Consider the following 22574-nt stretch of genomic DNA (forward strand, 5'->3'; position numbering starts at 1 on the left):
CACTTGAATAATATGCCCCACCTCTTCTCATTTCGACGTCCAATCTTGATTGTGTAAGGGCCAAAACAGTCTATGCCAGTTGAGAAGAAGGCAGGCTTAAATAGCTGTTGTCTTGCAGGTGGCAAGTCAGCCATACGGGGAACTTGTGGTTGTCCTTTCCATCGTCGACACTCTACACAATGTCGCTGGTGTCGCCGAACTGCTTCACGGCCTCGCAGTACCCAATAGGTCCTCCTTATCTCTGCGAACACTCGTTCTGGCCCAGGGTGGCACAGCTTTTCATCATAATCTTTTATAATGAGTTTGGTCACAGGATGTTGGGGGGCAAGGACAATAGGGTGGATTGAATCTAATTCTGTCTCACTGCAGCGTCTTAGGCGCCCACCTACACGAATGAGTTCAGTGGTAGGGTCAAACACAGGAGAGAGAGAAGCTAGCCTACTCGTACCCGATACTGGTTTCCCTGACTTCAATTGGACCATCTCAGTAGGGAAGGACTCTGTCTGCGTTTGACGAAGCACCACTAGTTCCACTTCTCTACGTTTGTCAGCACAAGCAATGTTTGCCACCCCATGAATCTGCTGGCTACATGCGTCAATTAATTCACTTAGTGTGTCATACTGCTGTGGATTTGGTAAAGGGATAACCGTAGTCATTCCACTGAATGCAGACTGCCTTAACTCGTTGCTCTGCTCTTCAGCTGGTAAGGATGGTTGCTTGGGCCAATTGGCTGGTGGTAGTCTTAGAAAGGTGGGCCCTTGACACCACTGGCTTCCTTCCCCGAGGTCATAGAGATGTTTACCTCGTGTTATGTTATCTGCAGGATTGTCTTCGGATTGTACGTAATGCCAGGTCGCAGATGCCGTGAGTTCTTGTATTTCTGCCACCCGAGTCCCCACAAACACCTTATAGCGGCAAGAGCTTGACAACAACCAGGTAAGCACAGTCATAGAATCTGACCATAGTGTTAAGGAACAGATAGGGATGGTGAGTTCAGTGACAAGGACCTTGGAGAGCTGGGCACCGCTGAGAGCTGCACATAGCTCAAGGCGAGGTATGGACTGCTGCTTTCGAGGTGCAACACGGGACCTGGCTGCCAGGAATGCAACTTCAACATGGCCTTCTTTGTTCTCTGTTCGCAAATAGGCCACTGCCCCATAAGCCTGTTCGGACGCATCACAGAACACGTGTATGTCATGTCGGCTTGACAGGAGATCCATATGTGGACTTGTGTAGCACCTAGGCAATGAAATCTTCTCCAAGTCACTCAATTCTTTCTCCCATGAGTTCCATGCACTGAGCAGATCCTCTGGTAGCTGCGGGTCATCCCAGTCACGCTTTTTATCCCATAAGTGTTGCACCAGTATTTTTGCTCTCGTGGTGTAGGGGATTATATAACCAAGAGGATCATACTGACTAGCCAGGATACGATAGATGTTGCGCATAGTTACTCTAGAGCAGACCACATTCCGATGTTTATAGTGTAAGGTGTCTGACTGACAATGCCAGAGAAGGCCAAGTGTGGATTCAGGAGTATCTTGCAGTCCCTGACTAAGCCAGAACTCACAGCTGTTGGATCTTGCTTCGGGTGGCAGGTGTGCGATCACAGATGGACAATTGCTGGACCACTGCCGCAATTCAAAGCCTCCCTCAGCCAGGAGGGCACAGAGCTGATCAACTAGGTCTTTAGCTGCATCTTTGGTTGTGAGACTGTGTAGACAATTGTCAACATAAAATGACTTTTCAATAACTTCTCTCACCTGGTCACCTGGTTGACTGTGGTCCAGCACATGCTTCTGCAGGGCAAACGTGGCACAACAGGGGCTACATGTCGTGCCAAATGGAAGTACCTGCCACTGGTAAACATCTGGAGCTTGGTCTACTGCCATGTCTCTCCACAGGAAACGAAGTAGTGATTTGTCATCAGGGAGCAGCCTCACCTGATGAAACATCCCTCGGATGTCACTGCTTATGGCTGTGGAGTGTTCCCGGAAGCGAAGTAACACAGCCAACAGGGTGGGGCTCAAGGTAGGACCTGGAAGAAGCAGCTCATTCAAATTCTGGCCCTTGTACTGGAATGAGCAGTTGTAAACAACACGATTCTTGCCGTTATGCTCGACCATATGGTGGGGAATATACCATGATTCTTGCATTTCCTCCACTTCACATGTTTTCAGTTTCTCTATATAGCCAGCATTCTTAAGCCTTTCAATCTCAGCCTTGTAAGCACAGGCCTGTTGGGGGTTCTTGAACAGCTTGCGTTCAATGCTTCTCAATTGTGGCAGTACCGCTTCTTTTGGCATGTGCAAAGTTGGCATATTCTGCACGCGAAGGAGCGGTGTAGCATACCGCATGATCCCATCAACATTAACTCTCACTGTTTTCTCTTGTAGGAGTTTGATGGCCTCTTGATCAAGCTTTGAACGCGTCACTACTTTCTCACTATGATAAGGGATTACATCCATCTGCCACAGCTTTTCCACTTGAGCAAAAAGGTCAGCATTGGGAGAAATGGCAGTAAAGAGGCACTGGTGAGAATTAAGCCCATGTTTGATTTCGTGTGTAGGGCCTTGTAGTGTCCAGCCTAGCTGAGTTCTAACGGCAGCAGGTCCACCTGGTGGGCCTAGACGGACAGGCTCAATGGGGGTAACAAGATGTGGGCAGTCTGAGCCAATTAACAGTACAGGTTGTACTCTGTCTAATTGCTGCAGCGGTAATCCAGCTAAGTGTCGGTACCTCCTTTGTAGGGATGCAACAGGGTAAGTCTGCTCAGCGAGACCAAGCCTCTCAGCTGTGAAGGCACCTTGAATGGAAAATTTCTTCTGTTTGTTGGTGACAGGAGACACAGTGAATGAGACAGCCGCCCCGTGAAGGACCTGTTGATCTTGTCTCACAGTTCGCAGTATTAGATCCTCAGGCTGTCCCTTAAGATTTAACTGCTGTGCCGCAGTGTGGAGCAGGATGGTCCTCTCAGATCCATCATCTAACACAGCATACGCTTCAATTGATTTGTCCCCGTTGGCAATTATAACTTTGCTCACTTTTAGGAGAACCTTGCGGCTGTAGAGGGGACGATCAACATACAAGATGTCCTTGGTTGTGTTAACCAGACAGGAGCTCTCTTTGCTGTCTGTTACCGTTGTGTCATTCACAGTCCGTTCATTTACATCATGCAAAATTAAGAGATGTTTCCTGTGACACATCTTACATGGGGCTTTCAGGTTGCATTTGAAAGCATGATGACTACGTCCGCAGCACCAACATCGATTGTTTTTACGGATCCAGCTTTCCTTTTGTTCCTTGGTGAGCTCTTTAAAGTTGGAACACCCATTCAAAAAGTGATTGACATTGTCACAGTAGGGGCAATATGCTTGTGATCTCCCTTTGAATCTAACAGGTTTAGACGTTACCTCGGAGACAGGTGCCTGAGTTTCACTTCCCAGTGTAGGTTTCTCAGTGCCCAGCAGAATATAGGTTGGTTTCCTTGGAGCTCTTGGGTCACGGCGGCCTTCCCTTTTCTTAATGTTGGATTCTAGTGGGATACTTGTCATCTTGGAGCCATCATCTTGAACTTGGAGCTCATACTCTAGCCAGTTAGAAAAATCGAGGAGAGTAGGTATGGTTACCCTCAGTGGATGTATGTATCTCTTGAAGCTTGTCCTCAGCTCATGAGGGAGCTTGCTTTGAAGTCTTGATACATGTGAACCACAGTCTAATTCAACAGTCCCCTCAGGTCCCAGCTGTTCCAACATGCTCACTAAAGAGCGCACACGGAGTGCAAACAACTTAAAAGCCTTTACATCTCCAGTTCTGATGCTTGGCCCCTCCATGACTTCAGCAATGTTCTGTAGAACCAGCTTGTGTGGCTGTCCGTACATCTTAATTAGGGCTTGCATGGTATCTGTATAGGGGTGTGTCGAGTTGCAATATGAATCAGCCACTAGCAGCGCCTCTTCTAACTGCAAATGATCTGCAAGGATCTGATATTTGAAACGTTCAGTGGCGTCATCAGGAAGGAGGTTTTCTAAAGCCATACGCAACCTTGAAAACTCTCTTGGATCTGCTGTCGTCAAGCAAGGTATAGAAGGCTTAGGTCCTCTATAGGTCCTCTCCTGGAAGTGTGGCAGCGCAGATCGTGGTACAGGGTAGGATTCACTGACACCCATGTGAGGGTGATTGCTGTCTCTGGAAGCCCTTTCATCATAGTGGATGGGGTCAGTATACGTAAGAGGCTGAGCATATGAATAAGCACCAAGTCTCTGAGTAGGTGTACAATAGCTTGATGTAGCTTGAGGCTGGCTATCTCGTATGGGTGAAAGAGTGCATGCCTGCACCTGTTCTGTTATCTGTCTGATCTGTGCAGAGGGATATTCTTGGAAGTCTCTGCCATGTGTGGAGGGTACTGGCTGGCTGCGACATGTTTCTGGTGCATGGAAACGAGGAGCTGGCACTGGGGGCACTGTTTTGGATGTCTCGGCCATACTTGTGGCTAGCTGCTGAATCTCACGTTTCATGATAGCATTTTCGGCTTTTAAGCCCTGCAATGCAGTTAGAATCTCTGGCAGATGTTGAATGCAGCTGCGAAGCTCATCATTTTCCCTTTGCATCTCTTTCCATGTAGGCTGTCGGTCCTGGAGATGTCGCTCTCTCTGCAAATCTCCCTGTTTATCTTGCCATTCGTCCTGTAGCACTAAATCACCGAAGAGTGATTGCTGACTTATTGGTGTGGAGACACGTGACTCACATTCGACATCGTCTTCATCCTCATTAGAATAAGTAGGTGGCCGAGATCTCCTCTCTAGTCCAGGCCTTTGTACTTGGAAGTCAGCTAGATATGCAGGTGGCTTTAGCTGTCGTCTGGGACGGACAATGGGAGGTTCTGGCTCTGGACGGGATGTCATTCTTCTGCAGTAATTCGAGCTCCGGCTCGAAGGACCATTTTTAGCGGAGGTTAAGCTTTGCACTAGTTCAGTTTAATTCGAACCCCTGCAGACAGTCGGTCAGAACTGTGTAGTGACATCAATGAGGAATTCACTCAGCACACTCCAGAATATCTTTCAATGAGTTTACTGATTAAAGGTAAAGCAAAAGGGTGTGTGGTTCTGTAATGAAATACAGAAATAACTTTACATTAGTGATAAATTTACATAAACATTTACAGGTACAATCATCATACAATAGAAATCTTTACGGATATAAATTTAGCTACAAATTAAGCATTTCAATACAATTTAAAGCATTAAATACAGGATATTCAACATAAGTCCACAAGATGGCGCCATTAGCGCATTGTTGGCAACTGCGTGCATTCAAACTATGATAAACAAGCACTTAATCACGAAAATAACTTGCTATAACATTAACAGATCTCGCATGGAATCACAGATTAATTATAGTAGTTTCAAGTTAACATTAAGGAAATAAATGTGCAGCACAATTGAGTATATAATGCCGTAAATATGTAATTACATGGCGCAATGGCGCTAGATGCGTCTGAATCGCGGCATGAGAACAATTGGAAAATTGCACAAAGGAATAAACAAAACACACTTACTTTGTATGTACGCACACAATATAACATCAGTAAACTAAAGATGCTGTTGACCAATGTGAGATTGAGCAGATTAATCGTGGTAACTGCGTTCACTGCATCTGCTCAGCGCACCTGCTCTGCTCCCTTGGCACGTGATCTGTGATGACGTTGCAGGTTTCGATTCGTCATAGAGAAAATTAAAGGAGCCTTTTGAACACAAACACAGAAATGCGCTGCAAAAATTCACAACGCAACCAAATACAAAAACATGCTGCATAAGTTCACAACGCAACCAAATACAGAAACGCGCTGCAAAAGTTCACAACGCAACCAAATACAAAAACGCGCTGCAAAAGTTCACAACGCAACCAAATACAGAAACGCGCTGCAAAAGTTCACAACGCAACCAAACACAGAAACGCGCTGCAAAAGTTCACAACGCAACCAAACACAGAAACGCGCTGCAAAAGTTCACAACGCAACCAAACACAGAAACGCGCTGCAAAAGTTCACAACGCAACCAAACACAGAAACGCGCTGCAAAAGTTCACAACGCAACCAAACACAGAAACGCGCTGCAAAAGTTCACAACGCAACCAAACACAGAAACGCGCTGCAAAAGTTCACAACGCAACCAAACACAGAAACGCGCTGCAAAAGTTCACAACGCAACCAAACACAGAAACGCGCTGCAAAAGTTCACAACGCAACCAAACACAGAAACGCGCTGCAAAAGTTCACAACGCAACCAAACACAGAAACGCGCTGCAAAAGTTCACAACGCAACCAAATACAGAAACGCGCTGCAAAAGTTCACAACGCAACCAAACACAGAAACGCGCTGAAAAAGTTCACAACGCAACCAAACACAGAAACGCGCTGCAAAAGTTCACAACGCAACCAAATGCAGAAACGCGCTGCAAAAGTTCACAACGCAACCAAACACAGAAACGCGCTGCAAAAGTTCACAACGCAACCAAATACAAAAACGCGCTGCAAAAGTTCACAACGCAACCAAATACAGAAACGCGCTGCAAAAGTTCACAACGCAACCAAACACAGAAACGCGCTGCAAAAGTTCACAACGCAACCAAATACAAAAACGCGCTGCAAAAATTCACAACGCAACCAAATACAAAAACGCGCTGCAAAAGTTCACAACGCAACCAAATACAAAAACGAGCTGCAAAAGTTTACATGCACAGGTCCAAGGGCTCGATGTTTGCAAGCACATATGCTCATATGTGTACATGAAAAAAATGAACATGCTCCTGAAAACTAAATTGTTCTGTTATTTTCAATCTCTCCCATTCACTTTCAATGGTCGGCCATTGTGACCATTTTGACCATGCCTACTCTCAGATAAATGAGGCCCACGATTAATCAGATGCAAACAGGATATAAAACCAGTCCTAATTGAAAGAGAACAAGTTGACAAAAAGATTGAATCCAAGATTGGGTAAAAATATGTTATAATGAGTGATTTATAAGCTATTTTTTATAGGCCGGTCATTTTTGACCGGGAACACCACAAGTGTGACTATGTGCCATATTTTTTACAAAACAAAAGTTTCAAAACAAAATTCCTGGTGAAACATTAGAGTAGACTAGTGTGATCAACAGTAGCCATTTTTTTCATATTTTTTTTTTAATATTTCCAAATTTACTCATAAATTATTTGTTTTTTACTCAAAAAATGAGATGCCTACTCTCAGATAAATGAGGCCCATGATTAATCAGATGCAAACAGAAATATAAAACCAGTCCTAATTGAAAGAGAACAAGTTGACAAAAAGATTGAATCCAAGATTGGGTGAAAATATGGTATAATGAGTGATTTATAAGCTATTTTTTATAGGCCGGTCATTTTTGACCGGGAACACCACAAGTGTGACTATGTGCCATATTTTTTTACAAAACAAAAGTTTCAAAACAAAATTCCTGGTGAAACATTAGAGTAGACTAGTGTGATCAACAATACCAATTTTCTTCAGATTTTATTTAATATTTCCAAAATTATTCAAAAATTTAAAAAAAATTACTAAAAAAATGAAATGCCTACTCTCAGATAAATGAGGCCTATGATTATTCAGATCCAAATCAAAATATAAAACCAGTCCTAATTGAAAGAGAACTTGTTGACAAAAAGATTGAATCCAAGATTGGGTGAAAATATGGTATAATGAGTGATTTATATGCTTTTTTTTATGGGCCGGTCATTTTTGACCGGGAACATCACATGTGTTATAGGGTTTTGAACACAACCTGAGGGTTAATCTTTTTTAAAACTTTATATTGCCAAATTACTTATCTGGTCATCACTTAATTATCTCATTAATTTCAGCTCCGGGTGTGTGTTCACGGTGTGTGTGTGTTCACTGCTGTGTGTGTGCACTTGGATGGGTTAAATGCAGAGCACAAATTCCGAGTATGGGTCACCATACTTGGCCACATGTCACTTCACTTTCACTTTCACTTTCACTTGTTTGTTCATTTGTCTTTTTCTCTAATATTCTAATGTGAGGTGCTGAGCTTCAGTTGGATGTGTATTGATATTGATCACACACTTCAGAACAAGAAACACAAACACCTCAGAATCGAGTAGATCTTGTTCTTCTGTTTAATGAAGGACCATATAATCAGCTGTGCTTATATATTTACATTCACTTTCACAGCTACTTTACACTTTCTGTTTTGTCATTTGTCAGAGTAAAATGGACCTAAACTATTAATTAGTTAAATAAACTGAGATAAAAAAAATACAGTGCATAAAAAGTGAAGCATCTAATGAGTCTTTTGAACAGAACGGTAGCTTCTGTAACCTCATACCGTGTTGCACACAGAGGCAGTGTTTTCTGCTGGCACATATGATATTTTTTTTTTTCCATCACACACTCACACTCCCTACTTTTGTTTCCACATTACACAATTTCCTAATATACACAGTGTCAACAAATGAGAACAGTGTATTCCATCAAATAAAGACTTTAACTCACTTTAATCAGACTATAATGCTCTATGAACATATTGTACAAGAAATTAAAGTATCTGCCATACCTCTTCTATAAACTCTGTCAACAGCATCGTAACAGTCATCAAACAATGACATAATGTTACTGGACACAAACACCCTAAGCAGATATTATTCAGCTCTCTCTACAAACAACATTGAGCACTCTATGTACAATACTTTATAAAGAGATGAAGACATTTCTTTTATAAACAAGTAAATGTTTTTGTATCTGTTATTTTTTTGAATAGTAGATTGCTCTTTGGGTTTTATTAGACAAGCTATTGCTTACATTGACTTGGACATATCTGCATTACATCTAAACACTGGAATATCACAGGCCTTTATATAATATATTTCAAAGAAAGCATTTAATTTCTAATCCAGATGTACACTGTAAAACAAATGCCAGGGATTTACAGGATTAAAGAGAACTATTTTACAACAAATTATAGAAAATGTACAGTGAAATAAAGGCATGCTGGGTCATTTTCTCATGAATTTCTGCTAATGTACATCAGAATGATGCTGACATCACAGTACTTTACTGCTCTTGTTTCACTGTGAATGCAAGAAATTATATTTTGTATTACTGTAATTGTTTTGAAGTTGTTTTTGAAGATTGTTTATTATCAGTGTTATTTCCGCATAAAGATTAACCAATATCTTATTTCAAATTCATAATTGTTTGTAGATGGATATTTCATGATATTAAGCAGATGCTGAGATTTAATGTTAAAAAAGGTTTGACATCATCCTACAACACAAGATTTATTTCTACCATCAAATAACACCTCGACATACAAAACACAACAATGATGACACTTAATAAATGATAATAATAAAACAGATCAGTTCTGAACATTACAAAATAAACTACACAAACGGCTAAAAGTGAACCAAAAGTAAGTTGAGCAGCACAGATAAAACCAAGAAGAATCAAGAAACTCCACAGCATCATCTATTCATGCCGCACTGCATGCTGGGTACCTTCATAGTACATATGCACTGTAGAAAACAATATTTTTTTTCAATACTGTAAGCTCACTTTTACAGTACAATATTATAAACTTAACTGAAATTGGCAGTAAAGTACTGTAATGTTTTTACAAGAAATGTCCAAGAGTGCAGATAGATACAAGAGAAGACCTATTGTGAAATTACTGTGAATGTAATGCAATTATTAACCTGGAGTATACTGTAATTCCACACTAAAATGTTTCACAGTGTAAGAATGGTTCATTGATTTCTTTTCAAAGCCTTTGTGTTCAGAACTGAAAGTGAGAGAAAGATCAAGAGGAGAGATAATCTTCCACACATCAGGACAAATGTGCATGAATTCAAATATATCTTGTCCTTGGGGCAGTTTCCTCACAGGATCTTTGTACCTGATCTAAACCTAATGTCCAGTGTTTTGCATGTGATTTCCTCACACAGAAACACAGGTCCATACATTGACCTGCTGAACAGCCACAACTTTGACAGTCAAACTTCTGAGAGCATGCAATGCAAATATTTAATTTATTAATCAAATGTTTATTCTCCTGAGGATGAATGACTGCTGGTTGAATTGGTGTGTGTTAAAGGAAATGCATGTTTATACATGTAAATATAAAAATGAGCTGCTGGACACATCTGACCTCCATAATTCTCTCATGTCACACATCTGCTCCAGTCTCTGCTCTGAAACAATCCAGTGATGGCCTTAAAAACATGTCTTACATGTTGTTTCACATTATTATTATTATTATTATTATTAGATATGCTTTAAAGCTCAATTTGTGATACAATACGCATACAAATTGTGCACTTTCTTCTTTAAACAAACACATTTTATATGCATTTCCTGCTGTCTGGAGCCAAAGATTCCACAAGACATCTAAATGTGTCAAGTCACCTTTATTTCTATAGCACTTTTTACAATGCAGATTGTGTCAAAGCAGCTTTACATTGATAACTGGTACATAATTTTTGTTGCACAGCAGCTCTTAAATAATAGTGACAATGCAGGCAGATCAAAGCACTGTTGAATAAATGTCAAGAATACTGTTGAATATCAAATGTCAAGTCAAATATCAAGTGTGATTGTGTGTGTCAAATGTGTGTGCCTGTGGTTTAGAGGAGCAAGTGTGAATATTTTATATGCTGTTTGTGTCTGCTGAGAAACATTTGTAATGTGGCAGATATAATGACTGTGTCTTTGTGGAAAGTGAGAGTCTTTGAAGAAGCTGAATGATGCAGGTTTTTCCTCTTGAACTTGTGCTACAGAGACCTCGGCTTCTCACAGCTCAACTTTTTCTGGTAAACAAGCACTTTATGTTGCTGAGATAAAACATTACATCAATCACAAATTTCAGGAGACCCTAATTTTGCACAGAAGAACCAGTTTCTTTCCAGATTTGAATGTATTTGTCATGCATGTGTGTGGGCTGTGTCACTTTCTTCATTTTCAAGAAACATCACACATATTATTTAATTTACTCTTTCGTACCATATTTACAGGATCTACAGCTCAACCTGTATTTGAATATATCATTTACATACATGAAAATTTAATTTTAAAATGTTCAATCATAATATTTAAAATATTCAATAAAAAACACACTTTAAAACACCAATATGTGCGGGCATCAGTGAAATTTGAGTTGTCTTTAACAAGGACAAATAGGTTGTATTTTTACTCTTTTTAACTTTGGCTGCATTTTTTTACTCTATTAAATCACAAGTAAGCACTGGAATAAAATCATGGGTTTGCAGTAATGCAGAGAAGATCACACATATGCGCACAAGTTAAAATCAATTTATAAAAGACAAATTACTCGTTCACTTGGTTTGTAATAAAACTACAGAAGTGGAAAGTAAGCATGTTCACACTAATATTGCAACATAAATTATACTGTACATGACAAGTGTTAATTTAACACTGTACAGTAGAACAGTTGTGTGGCCTAATGGATAGAGAGTCGGATTTGTAACCCAAAGGTCATGGGTTCAAGTCTCAGGTCTGGCAGGGATTGTCGGTGAGGGGAGTGAATGTCCAATGCTCTTTCCACCCTCAATACCACGACTGAGGTGAGACCCTTGAGCAAGGCACCGTACCCCCAACTGCTCCCCGGCTGCCATAGCATTGGCTGTTAGACATCCTCCTGTTAGACATACAAACATCATTGTGTAAAAGTTCCCATAATTCAATGCTCACATTAAATCCCACATTTTATTAAGATTTTATGATTTAACGTCAAGCATGCAAAACTTGGGCAAACACAGACAACTCTAGCATTGATAACTCAACCCTGCATCCTATTCATCATAAAACTGAAACACAGTCAACTAAACACAGGTCACTTTTAAATTGTAGGGCTGTCGATCAGCATGACCACTGTGTTTTTTCAAATGTGAAGATACTGTTTTACATGGATTTTCACACATGAGTGAAGTACAGAACAATGCTTATAAACATTTCATTTGCAGATATTTTACACTATTTCTGAATGTAATAATAATATGCATCATGTTCAACAATGCAGTTTTGACCAATGTGACTTATTTTCTGGAAACCCTAGTGTGTGAGATTATCATTTTTTCTTTACAATAATCTTTGCTACAAATGATGTGTTCTTGCAAACACTGTTACAAAATAACTCAAACTGACCAGCTAAATAAAACACTGATCACCATAATGGTGACTAAACATTTCCAATAAAACATCAACACCTATCCAATTCATCAGGTCTTTCTGTCTGATTCAGAATTGTTACTCCTAGCCCTAACTAAATCAATATCATTTAAAAAATAAAAGCAGTCATTCTACACTCACATAGTTTTTTTTCTCCTTTTTGACACAATTTGTATTGTGTTGTTCAAACTGAAATGCAAGTCAAGTCAGCAGCTCTTCAAGAATAGTGTCAATGCAGGCAGATCAAAACACTGTTGAATATCAAATGTCAAGTCCCCAACTAAGCAAGCCAAAGGCAACAGCGGCAAGGAACCCAAACTCCAACAGGTGACATCAGGTGGCAAACAGGTGTTAAAATGGAGAAAAAAACCTTGGGAGAAACCAGGCTTAGTCGGGGGGCCAGTTCTCCTCTGGCGAACAGTGCTTTGTTACGAATCAGGTTGCTATCATAAGTCTGATAGGATCGCAACAATCAAAGTATTTATTTAAGTTCCATCCAGTTGAGGATCGTATTCATCACGCCGGTATGGACGGTCTGTTGAGGAACTGTGGCACTGGCTGTCGTGTTGATGATGTCTTCACAGTGGATGATCCAGTCGACTCGATCTCTGCTGATACTTCAGGGCTGCGTTGTGGTCGTGTCAAGGTGCAGGTCCTTGGTCTCAGCTGGATACGGCCCAGATCCGGTTGACTACGGTAAACCTCGGGATAAACAGAAAGACTATTATCAGCGTAGATGCCATTCTTCTTCTGATGTAACGAGTACATCTGGTGTTATAGGAAGTGTTCCCGGTTCCGGCTGACCTAATTTATGCAGCCTAATAATCCTTTAACGGATTTGAAAATATAAATTGATAATGTGTTATGTGTATGCCAGGTTAAAGAGATGTGTTTTTGGTCTAGATTTAAACTGACAGAGTGTGTCTGCATCCCGAACAATGCTAGGAAGATTGTTCCAGAGTTTGGGTGCCAAATAGGAGAAGGATCTACCGCCTGCAGTTGATTTTGATATTCTGGGTATTATCAGCTGGCCTGAATTCTGAGATCACAATAAACGTGAAGGACTATAATGATTTAAGAGCTCGCTCAGGTACTGGGGAGCTAAACCATTTAGTGCTTTGTAAGTAATTAGCAAGATTCTAAAATCTATACAATGTTTAACAGGAAGCCAATGCAGTGACGACAGAACTGGGCTAATATGGTCATACTTCCTAGTTCTAGTAAGAACTCTAGCTGCTGCATTTTGTACGAGCTGTAGTTTATTTATCAAGCGGGAGGAACAACCACCCAGTAGAGCGTTACAGTAATCTAGCCTTGAGGTCATGAACACATGAACTAACTGTTCTGCATTTTTCATTGAGAGCATATGTTGTAGTTTAGATATATTTTTAAGATGGAAGAAAGCGGTTTTGCAGATGCTAGTAACATGGCCTTCAAATGAAAGATTGGTATCAAAGAGCACACCCAGGTTCCTAACTGACGACGAAGACTTAACAGAGCAGCCATCAAGGGCCCTATTTTACCGATCTAAACGCAAAGTGTAAAGCGTGTCCAAATCCACTTTTACTATTTTAAGGACGGAAAAACGGTCCGTGCGCCGGGGCGCATTTTTGAAATGGGTTGTCCCTATTCTCTTAATGAGTAATGGGCGTAACGTTTAATAAACCAATCAGAGTGTCATCTCCCATTCCCTTTAAGAGCGAGATGCGCTCGCGCCATGGCGGATTGCTATTTACATGGCGGAAAAGCTGAATGCTTTTCAAGCTAAGAAACCGATCTGCTCGTGCGCAAAGTTAAAGCGTGGGATGAAAGCTCCGCGCGATGAGTCAGTTAATATATGTGTGTGTGTATTGGCACGATTGTTCAATTAATTAGCCAATTTCGTTCATCATTATAAGTAGTAATAGGCTGAACTGAAAATAGGTAGCCCAATTTTAATACACGCAATGACTATTCATCATTACATTTTTATATTTATGTAGCCTACACAATAATATTCTTTTACACTGTAATCCTTTTGTTTTTAATATTTGGCATGTTTGTGTGCAACCCTGTATCACATGAAATACGTTCTGAGGAAACTATTTTGCAAATCGCAATTACGTTACATGCCAACATATAAGCAGTGCTATTACGTTGGTCCTTAACCTAATAAAGCCAATTTATTGCAGTGCTATTACGTTTGTCCTGAACATAATACATCCAAAGCAGGTTTCTTTTCACACGTAGCAGCTAATGCTGTTCATTTTGTTTTAATTATTTACTCCCTTTTTTCTGATCGGGCTACAAAATATTATTTATGCCAGGGGGAGTCAAATGGCGGCACCCAGATAATTTTTATCTGGCCCTCCAACTGGTTTTTGATGTTTAAAACCGCTCGCAATCTGATATCAAAGTCCCCGCAAAGGTTTTCATAAGGTTTTCATAATATTCACTCAGTGAATGTCAACCCGTTCTCACTCCTGACCGTTCTCACGCTGAAGAAGTCTCCTTCAGAACACATCGCGATATTTGGCATCAGTTCGCGTGTGCTGGATGTTGGTAAGTAGTCGTAAATACGCTGTTCTAATGTTTGATATAATGTCTTTTCTGTTTGCAGATATTAATCAGATTAACGTTAGCTCCCTCATGTTCAGTCACTTCATTATATCTGTCACCTCCGCTGAGGTTTTGCTTTTCATTGCTTTCTATATTAAATACTAAACTAGGGTGATTAAACACTGTCACGTGACGTGCAATATATTGCACAATATATATAACATATTCATATCAGGTTCAAAGTAGTACAAGTGTAGTTTCAAAATGGTATTTGTTGTAGAAGCACGGTAAAAAACAACACTTACCATGCTTTTTACCACAGTATTGGTCGTTTTAATGTGATTTTTGTTGTAAATACAGAGTAACCACAACACTTATCATGCTTTTAATGCCTAATAATGTTAAATCCAAAAAATGTAAGGTCAATAAGAACTTCTTTCCTATATATATTTATATATAAACCTATATATTATAAATAATGATATTTTCTTTTCTCTTGTTTTAGCTGAAAAGACAAAAAGGGCCTTTTGGAAATGGATGAAGGAGACAGAAAGCTGCAAAGGCAAATAATTGCAATGGTATGTATGTGTTGCTTTTAACCCTTTATCAAACATTTTATCAAGCATTTGTTAAATAGTCTCACAGTAAATTAAACTTAAAGTCAAATCCTGTACATATTTATCACCTTATTTGTAAATCAGTTGTGCCCCTTCTTGGACAGTTGGACGTCCCACACATAAAAGTTTATATTAATTCCATTGAATTCTTTAAAATGATTACAGATTGGGCCCAAAATGTTCCAATGATACATGATGTCTCTCCGCACCTCATAACTACCTCTGTTTGCAAGAGTGGAAATTATCATTTGACTTGTCACATGACATCAGATATTCAATTATTTTGTCATGATCATTTACACTGCTGATAATGTCCTGCTTGCATGTGAAACATGTTATTTTTTTATTTATTCTTTTAAATATAAATATAGCTTGCTATTAAAGACATATGTTTAATCATGGAAATGCCCACATATCAGTGAACTTATTACATAAATGCATTTAACATTTAATTATGCAACACTCTTTACAGAAGGAAATCCTACGGTTATGTATGAACTCACAACATCATCATCAAGTGCTGTGCTGGGCACATTGGGTAACAAGTGTCCTCCAACGTATCCAATCTGTGACCACATTCTCCACATCTTCCCATGGGACACCGACATTCTTCAGGCCTTCGTTTCCATGTCTTCCCCTGCATTCTCCTGGTGGTGTCCACTTCATATCTGTCTTTGGGTGTTGTTGTTTGGTCATGCTTAGGGTGTGTCCGGGGAGGTGCACCCTTCACTCTGTCACAGTTTTTAAAAGTCTTCACGTGGACTCCTCCTTATGATCTCCTTGAAACGTGCAGAACCAATAATCAGTAACCAGTAATTTATCTTTTTCCATATTCTTGCCTTTATCAAAGAAGCACCAGTGCTCATCCGGAGTTTTGGTAAAAGTTCTAGTTAAGCCGCGGTCACACTAGACTTTGAACGTGCGAAATTTCTACGGATGCTGTAACGGTCGTGATATGACATCACGGTCTACAGCGTCTTTTTTATAAACATGAATTCAACATATAACTTAAAGTAATACATTTAAAATGTAAAAATACAGAACCTACTCGACTTTACTGCAAAAAAATAATTCTTTTAATTCAACCAAGAGGTCATACCGTGACGAATCGATCTTCTACTGGTCGCACGTCTTCACGTGATGCGAATTCGCAGGTCAGAGTTCACCAAATTTGAACTTTGGAACGCAGCGAAATGCGAATTTTTTCGCACGAGCTTGCGTTTCCGGTCTGACGCATTCGCATGCGTTTGAATGGAAGTCAATGGAGCGAAAAGTGCAGTGTGACCGCACCTTAAAATAATAAGATCTTTAATGGACAACTCGATATCTAAATATGTTTATTGTGCAAACATTTATTACATATATGAGGGACAGGCTGAAATTTAATATTTTACTGTAATCACTATTAAAAAACCTTTATGCCAGCTTTCCATGTATGTCTGAAAACTGTGCCCAACATTATTTAGTAATCATAGCATAAGCAGTTGTCCTGTTGATTTTCTCTTTGATACGCTAACCGGACTTTGAGTTACAGCCATTTGAAATGTGCATTTTTTTTGCTCTTCCAGGGGCCGGTACTGGCCCCTTGGGGGTGGAAGGGCATTAAAATCTACACAGGTGTGTACTCCTCATCATGGATAACAAACTTTGTTGAATCACATTTAAATATTGGAGTATTTTATCATTTCCTCATTTTCCATTCTAACATCATGCTTGTATAGGTTTTTGATGGGTATTGTGAGACCATCTGATGAAATATGGAAATATTATAACAAAATGTTGTAATAGAATAATAATAATAATAATAATAATTGATTAATTGAATAGTAGTTGATTATTTCTTTGCTTTTTTTTTTTTGTATGAACACCAATAAATATAATGGATGAACCCACAACAACTTGCCATTATCCAGCTGCCAGTGTTGGCAGTAAACTAAAAACTATTTATATTTACACTTCACTATTACTGTTACACAAGGATAATGCACTATTCAGTAAAATAAGAAACTGTGCCAAAATGTCATTATCACCCCCTCTTCTTGCTCCTCACATGCCTGACATCAGTAATGTCCAGCTGTCATTTTGAATGCAGTAGTAGATGTACCAGAATGATCAACATCCATCTTCTTCAGCTCTGCTTGAAGTGTTTGTGTCAGTATAACCCACTGCAGCCTCTCTTTATTCACATTCCTTCCCTTTATTTATCTGGAAACTGCCATCCTTGTCACAACATGAAAGTATATGCAACTTTTGGTGCATTGTTGTCCCAAATATCATGAATTAGATCGAAAATATTTATGTAATATATATTTATGTATTAATAAGTAAAACAATCATGGAAATTATATGTCATTTTTTTAAATTATGAAATAAACTCAGCTTAGTTAAATTGTATTTACTCTACCAAACACCACGTTCACCATAATTTATTACACAACACTTTATTGGAGGATACAGCATAAGGTTGAAATTTGCATAAAGACAAATGAGATTCAAGATAAATAAAAACGTGTCTTCAAAAATACGTTAACGTCATAATAATCCATTCACAGACTTTACTCCTATTGCACAAATGAGCGCCACAGAATCCCATCCAGTCAACTATGATCCAGAAAACAGATTTGATATTGAGTTTAAAATAAAGATTCATTATCACAGCTGAACTGGGTTCTTGCTCTTCCCTGTACACGTCTCTATCATGTTCATGTTCTTCTTCTTCTAAACAGTTTGTTCAGTTGTACTCTACAGTACAACTGATGACCAGAAGATGTGATCACTGATGTGCTGTAGCTTTTTCTCAACCAGAGGAAGAAGTCTTAACATCCCATTGTCAGGCGTTCTTCAGTCCTGGTCTAAAAGTAAAACAAAAAAACACACAATTCAAGTTAAGTAGTTTAATGGACAGCCAGGTCAGCTTATGTTCTGCATGATTTAAACAGTGGTGGGCTACTCTGGCCCTCAGCGTCCACGGTCCTGCAGATTTAGCTCCAACCTCAAACCCAACTGCCTATAACTGTCTATAAGTACACCTGAAGACTTTGGTTAAAATTTTCAGGTGTGCTCAATTATGGTTGGAGGTAAACTCTCCACCTCAAAAAGGAGACAGCAAAAGGGCTAGAGTTGCCTGTTCCTGATTTAACTTTACAAAACAGCAGTACATAATATATATATATTATAATAAAAATGCAGCACAGACTGTAAGCTAAGTACTGAACAAAAACTGTTTTACCCATATTAACAGCAGAGGTGGAGATTCCAGGGGTCAGAAAGTAAAAGTCCTGCCATATTTTTATTCCACCCACTGAAGCATTAATGAGATAAATAAGTGATTAATTGAGTGATGATTGAGCATTATTGAAGACACCTGATGATAACAAGCAGAATCACCAAAGGAGAAAATCACAATTTTTAAGTTACCATCATCGAGGTCAGGGTTTGTTTTAGTTGAGCTCTTGATCCTTGACTTTTTAATATTAGATTTTGTTTGGGCAGTTTTAACTGCATTAAAACCAAACAGACAAGCAAAGTTAAAAGATGATCAGGTGTTGTTGGTTATGTTTTTACATAAACATTACTTGACCTGAATCACTGAACTCATTTAGAGCCCAATCTCTGAGTTAGATTTACATTATTGATTACAGCAGAACTGTGATTCTACAGCACAAGATCAGCTTTTACAATACATTTTTTTTTTTTTTTAGAGTTCTGATTTAAAAAAAAAAAAAAAAAAAAGCAGAGCTCATTTAAACACACAGACATCAAGAATCAGTCTGTGAATCTCAACAGTGGTGACCATCATAAAGCATGTTGCAGTGCATTCTGGGAGCCACCAATCAAAATTCATCCATGGCTCCCATCATGCATTGCTGCATGAATAAATTATGAGCTTAATTGTCTTAGTAATTTCATTTATTCTCACTATTAAAATTTTGCTGTTTTTCTGTGACTTTTTAGTAGCTTGTTTTCTAATGTTCAGAGTTGATCTGTTGATCAGAATATGTTGCTTGTCACCGTCGTTGAGATTCACAGGCTGATACTTGATGTCTGTGTGTGCCTAAAAGAATTTTCTTTTTTTTTTTTTGTGATAAGGACAACTTTTAAAAAAAAAAAATTCTGTATTGTATAAGCTGATCTTCTGCAGAATCACAGTGCTGCTGTAATCAATAATGTAAATCTAACTCAGAGATTGGGCTCTAAATGAGTTCAGTGATTCAGATCAAATAATGTTTATGTAAAAACATAACCAACACCACCTGATCATCTTTTAATTTTGCTTGTCTGGTTGGTTTTAATGCAGTTAAAACTGCCCAAACAAAATCTAATACTAAAAAGGCAAGGGTCAAGAGCTCAACTAAAACAAACCCTGACCTCGATGATGGTAACTTAAAAATTGTGATTTTCTCCTTTGGTGATTCTGCTTGTTATCATCAGGTGTCTTCAATAATGCTCAATCATCACTCAATTAATCACTTAATTATCTCATTAATGCTTCAGTGGGTGGAATAAAAACATGGCAGGACTTTTACTTTCTGACCCCTTGAATCTCCACCTCTGATTAACAGCAACCTGTTTTAAAAGATCTTTTAGAAAGGCATGCTCTCTTTTGAGCCTTGATTTCTTTCAGGACAACATACTCTTCTGTTTCTTGTTTCAAGAGCATAATTTGGTCAAAAACCAAGTGATAACCTGTACAATGTAAAATTGTTAAAATACTGCAATAAAAACTTTAAGGCAAGAATTAAGAATAGGCACAGGACTTACCATACTCATGAAGAAGCCATGGCCATGCATAGTTTCTGCCTCTTGTGTTCCTCCGTAGCTGCACATCAGTCGTTTTTCCTCTAGGATCTTCTGTTAGTGACTTCACTTGCTATCTGTTTTAAAACACAAATACAATGTTTTAGGTCTGTGCAGTATAAGGCCTTATTTCAAGCCAAAAAAACTAGGTATTACACATAATTTAAAGAACATTTACTATTTAATTCCTATTATACTATATTATATTATATTAACTCATTATCTTCCAAAGCTTCCCTGTCTGCTTTTATCTAAAAAAACAAACAAACAAACAAACAAAAAAAAACAGAAGGAACAGTTTTTAAGAACTTTTTAAGAACTTAATAGTCCTTTGAGAGAACAACATTAAATTCTGTACTACATATTACAGCATTGCCTCAACACAAGACATACCAATGGACTTCTGTCTTCTTTGGGCATGAGATGGTCATGTTCCTTCCTCACCCTAAACAAAGGACTTCGATGAGCTTGCTTTGATATAAGGACTGGTCTTCCTTCTCTGCACAGAAAAACAAGAAAGTCTCTACTTACTCTGTGTGCAATTACTCTTGTTCTTAAAACATACAAATTGAGACAGTTATAAATAACTTAATTTACCATACCATCCAGGAGAGCATTTGATGAGTAAATACTGATTTAAATATCTAGAAACTTTACCTGGAAAGGGCTGATCACGGCAGGTTTGCAGCGACTCACTAGTAGCTCTTGTGAGGGTCGGCTCTTAAAAGAGCTGTTGAGTTTGATGTTGTAGAGATCCTAAAAAGAAGGACTAAGTAATCTGCAAGTAATCCTGCAAGACAGAAAGGAAGGTAAATTTATTACATCACATTCAAGTTGTCAATTTACACATAACTGTAGGATTTCCTTCTGTAAAGAGTGTTGCATAATTAAATGTTAAATGCATTTATGTAATAAGTTCACTGATATGTGGGCATTTCCATGATTAAACATATGTCTTTAATAGCAAGCTATATTTATATTTAAAAGAATAAATAAAAAAATAACATGTTTCACATGCAAGCAGGACATTATCAGCAGTGTAACTGATTAGATATTGAATAGACATCAGATATTCAATTATTTTGATTATGACAAAATAATTGAATATCTGATGTCATGTGACAAGTCAAATGATAATTTCCACTCTTGCAAACAGAGGTAGTTATGAGGTGCGGAGAGACATCATGTATCATTGGAACATTTTGGGCCCAATCTGTAATCATTTTAAAGAATTCAATGGAATTAATATAAACTTTTATGTGTGGGACGTCCAACTGTCCAAGAAGGGGCACAACTGATTTACAAATAAGGTGATAAATATGTACAGGATTTGACTTTAAGTTTAATTTACTGTGAGACTATTTAACAAATGCTTGATAAAATGTTTGATAAAGGGTTAAAAGCAACACATACATACCATTGCAATTATTTGCCTTTGCAGCTTTCTGTCTCCTTCATCCATTTCCAAAAGGCCCTTTTTGTCTTTTCAGCTAAAACAAGAGAAAAGAAAATATCATTATTTATAATATATAGGTTTATATATAAATATATATAGGAAAGAAGTTCTTATTGACCTTACAGTTTTTGGATTTAACATTATTAGGCATTAAAAGCATGATAAGTGTTGTGGTTACTCTGTATTTACAACAAAAATCACATTAAAACGACCAATACTGTGGTAAAAAGCATGGTAAGTGTTGTTTTTTACCGTGCTTCTACAACAAATACCATTTTGAAACTACACTTGTACTACTTTGAACCTGATATGAATATGTTATATATATTGTGCAATATATTGCACGTCACGTGACAGTGTTTAATCACTAGTTTAGTATTTAATATAGAAAGCAATGAAAAGCAAAACCTCAGCGGAGGTGACAGATATAATGCAGTGACTGAACATGAGGGAGCTAACGTTAATCTGATTAATATCTGCAAACAGAAAAGACATTATATCAAACATTAGAACAGCGTATTTACGACTACTTACCAACATCCAGCACACGCGAACTGATGCCAAATATCGCGATGTGTTCTGAAGGAGACTTCTTCAGCGTGAGAACGGTCAGGAGTGAGAACGGGTTGACATTCACTGAGTGAATATTATGAAAACCTTATGAAAACCTTTGCGGGGACTTTGATATCAGATTGCGAGCGGTTTTAAACATCAAAAACCAGTTGGAGGGCCAGATAAAAATTATCTGGGTGCCGCCATTTGACTCCCCCTGGCATAAATAATATTTTGTAGCCCGATCAGAAAAAAGGGAGTAAATAATTAAAACAAAATGAACAGCATTAGCTGCTACGTGTGAAAAGAAACCTGCTTTGGATGTATTATGTTCAGGACAAACGTAATAGCACTGCAATAAATTGGCTTTATTAGGTTAAGGACCAACGTAATAG

General features: G+C 38.6%; 1 long non-coding RNA gene across 1 annotated transcript; it reads right to left on the reverse strand.

Annotated features, from left to right (window-relative positions):
• Positions 1-20144: 20144 nt before the first annotated feature.
• LOC137031448 (uncharacterized) lies at positions 20145-21820 on the reverse strand. The gene is made up of 4 exons (XR_010896555.1): positions 21589-21820; positions 20829-20961; positions 20565-20670; positions 20145-20248 (listed from the first exon to the last, which is right to left on the reverse strand). It is a non-coding gene; the product is annotated as an uncharacterized lncRNA (long non-coding RNA).
• Between the last annotated feature and the right edge of the window lie 754 nt (positions 21821-22574).

This window comes from Chanodichthys erythropterus, chromosome 12 (assembly GCF_024489055.1).
Source record: "Chanodichthys erythropterus isolate Z2021 chromosome 12, ASM2448905v1, whole genome shotgun sequence".
In the NCBI taxonomy this organism is placed as follows: Eukaryota; Metazoa; Chordata; class Actinopteri; order Cypriniformes; family Xenocyprididae; genus Chanodichthys; species Chanodichthys erythropterus.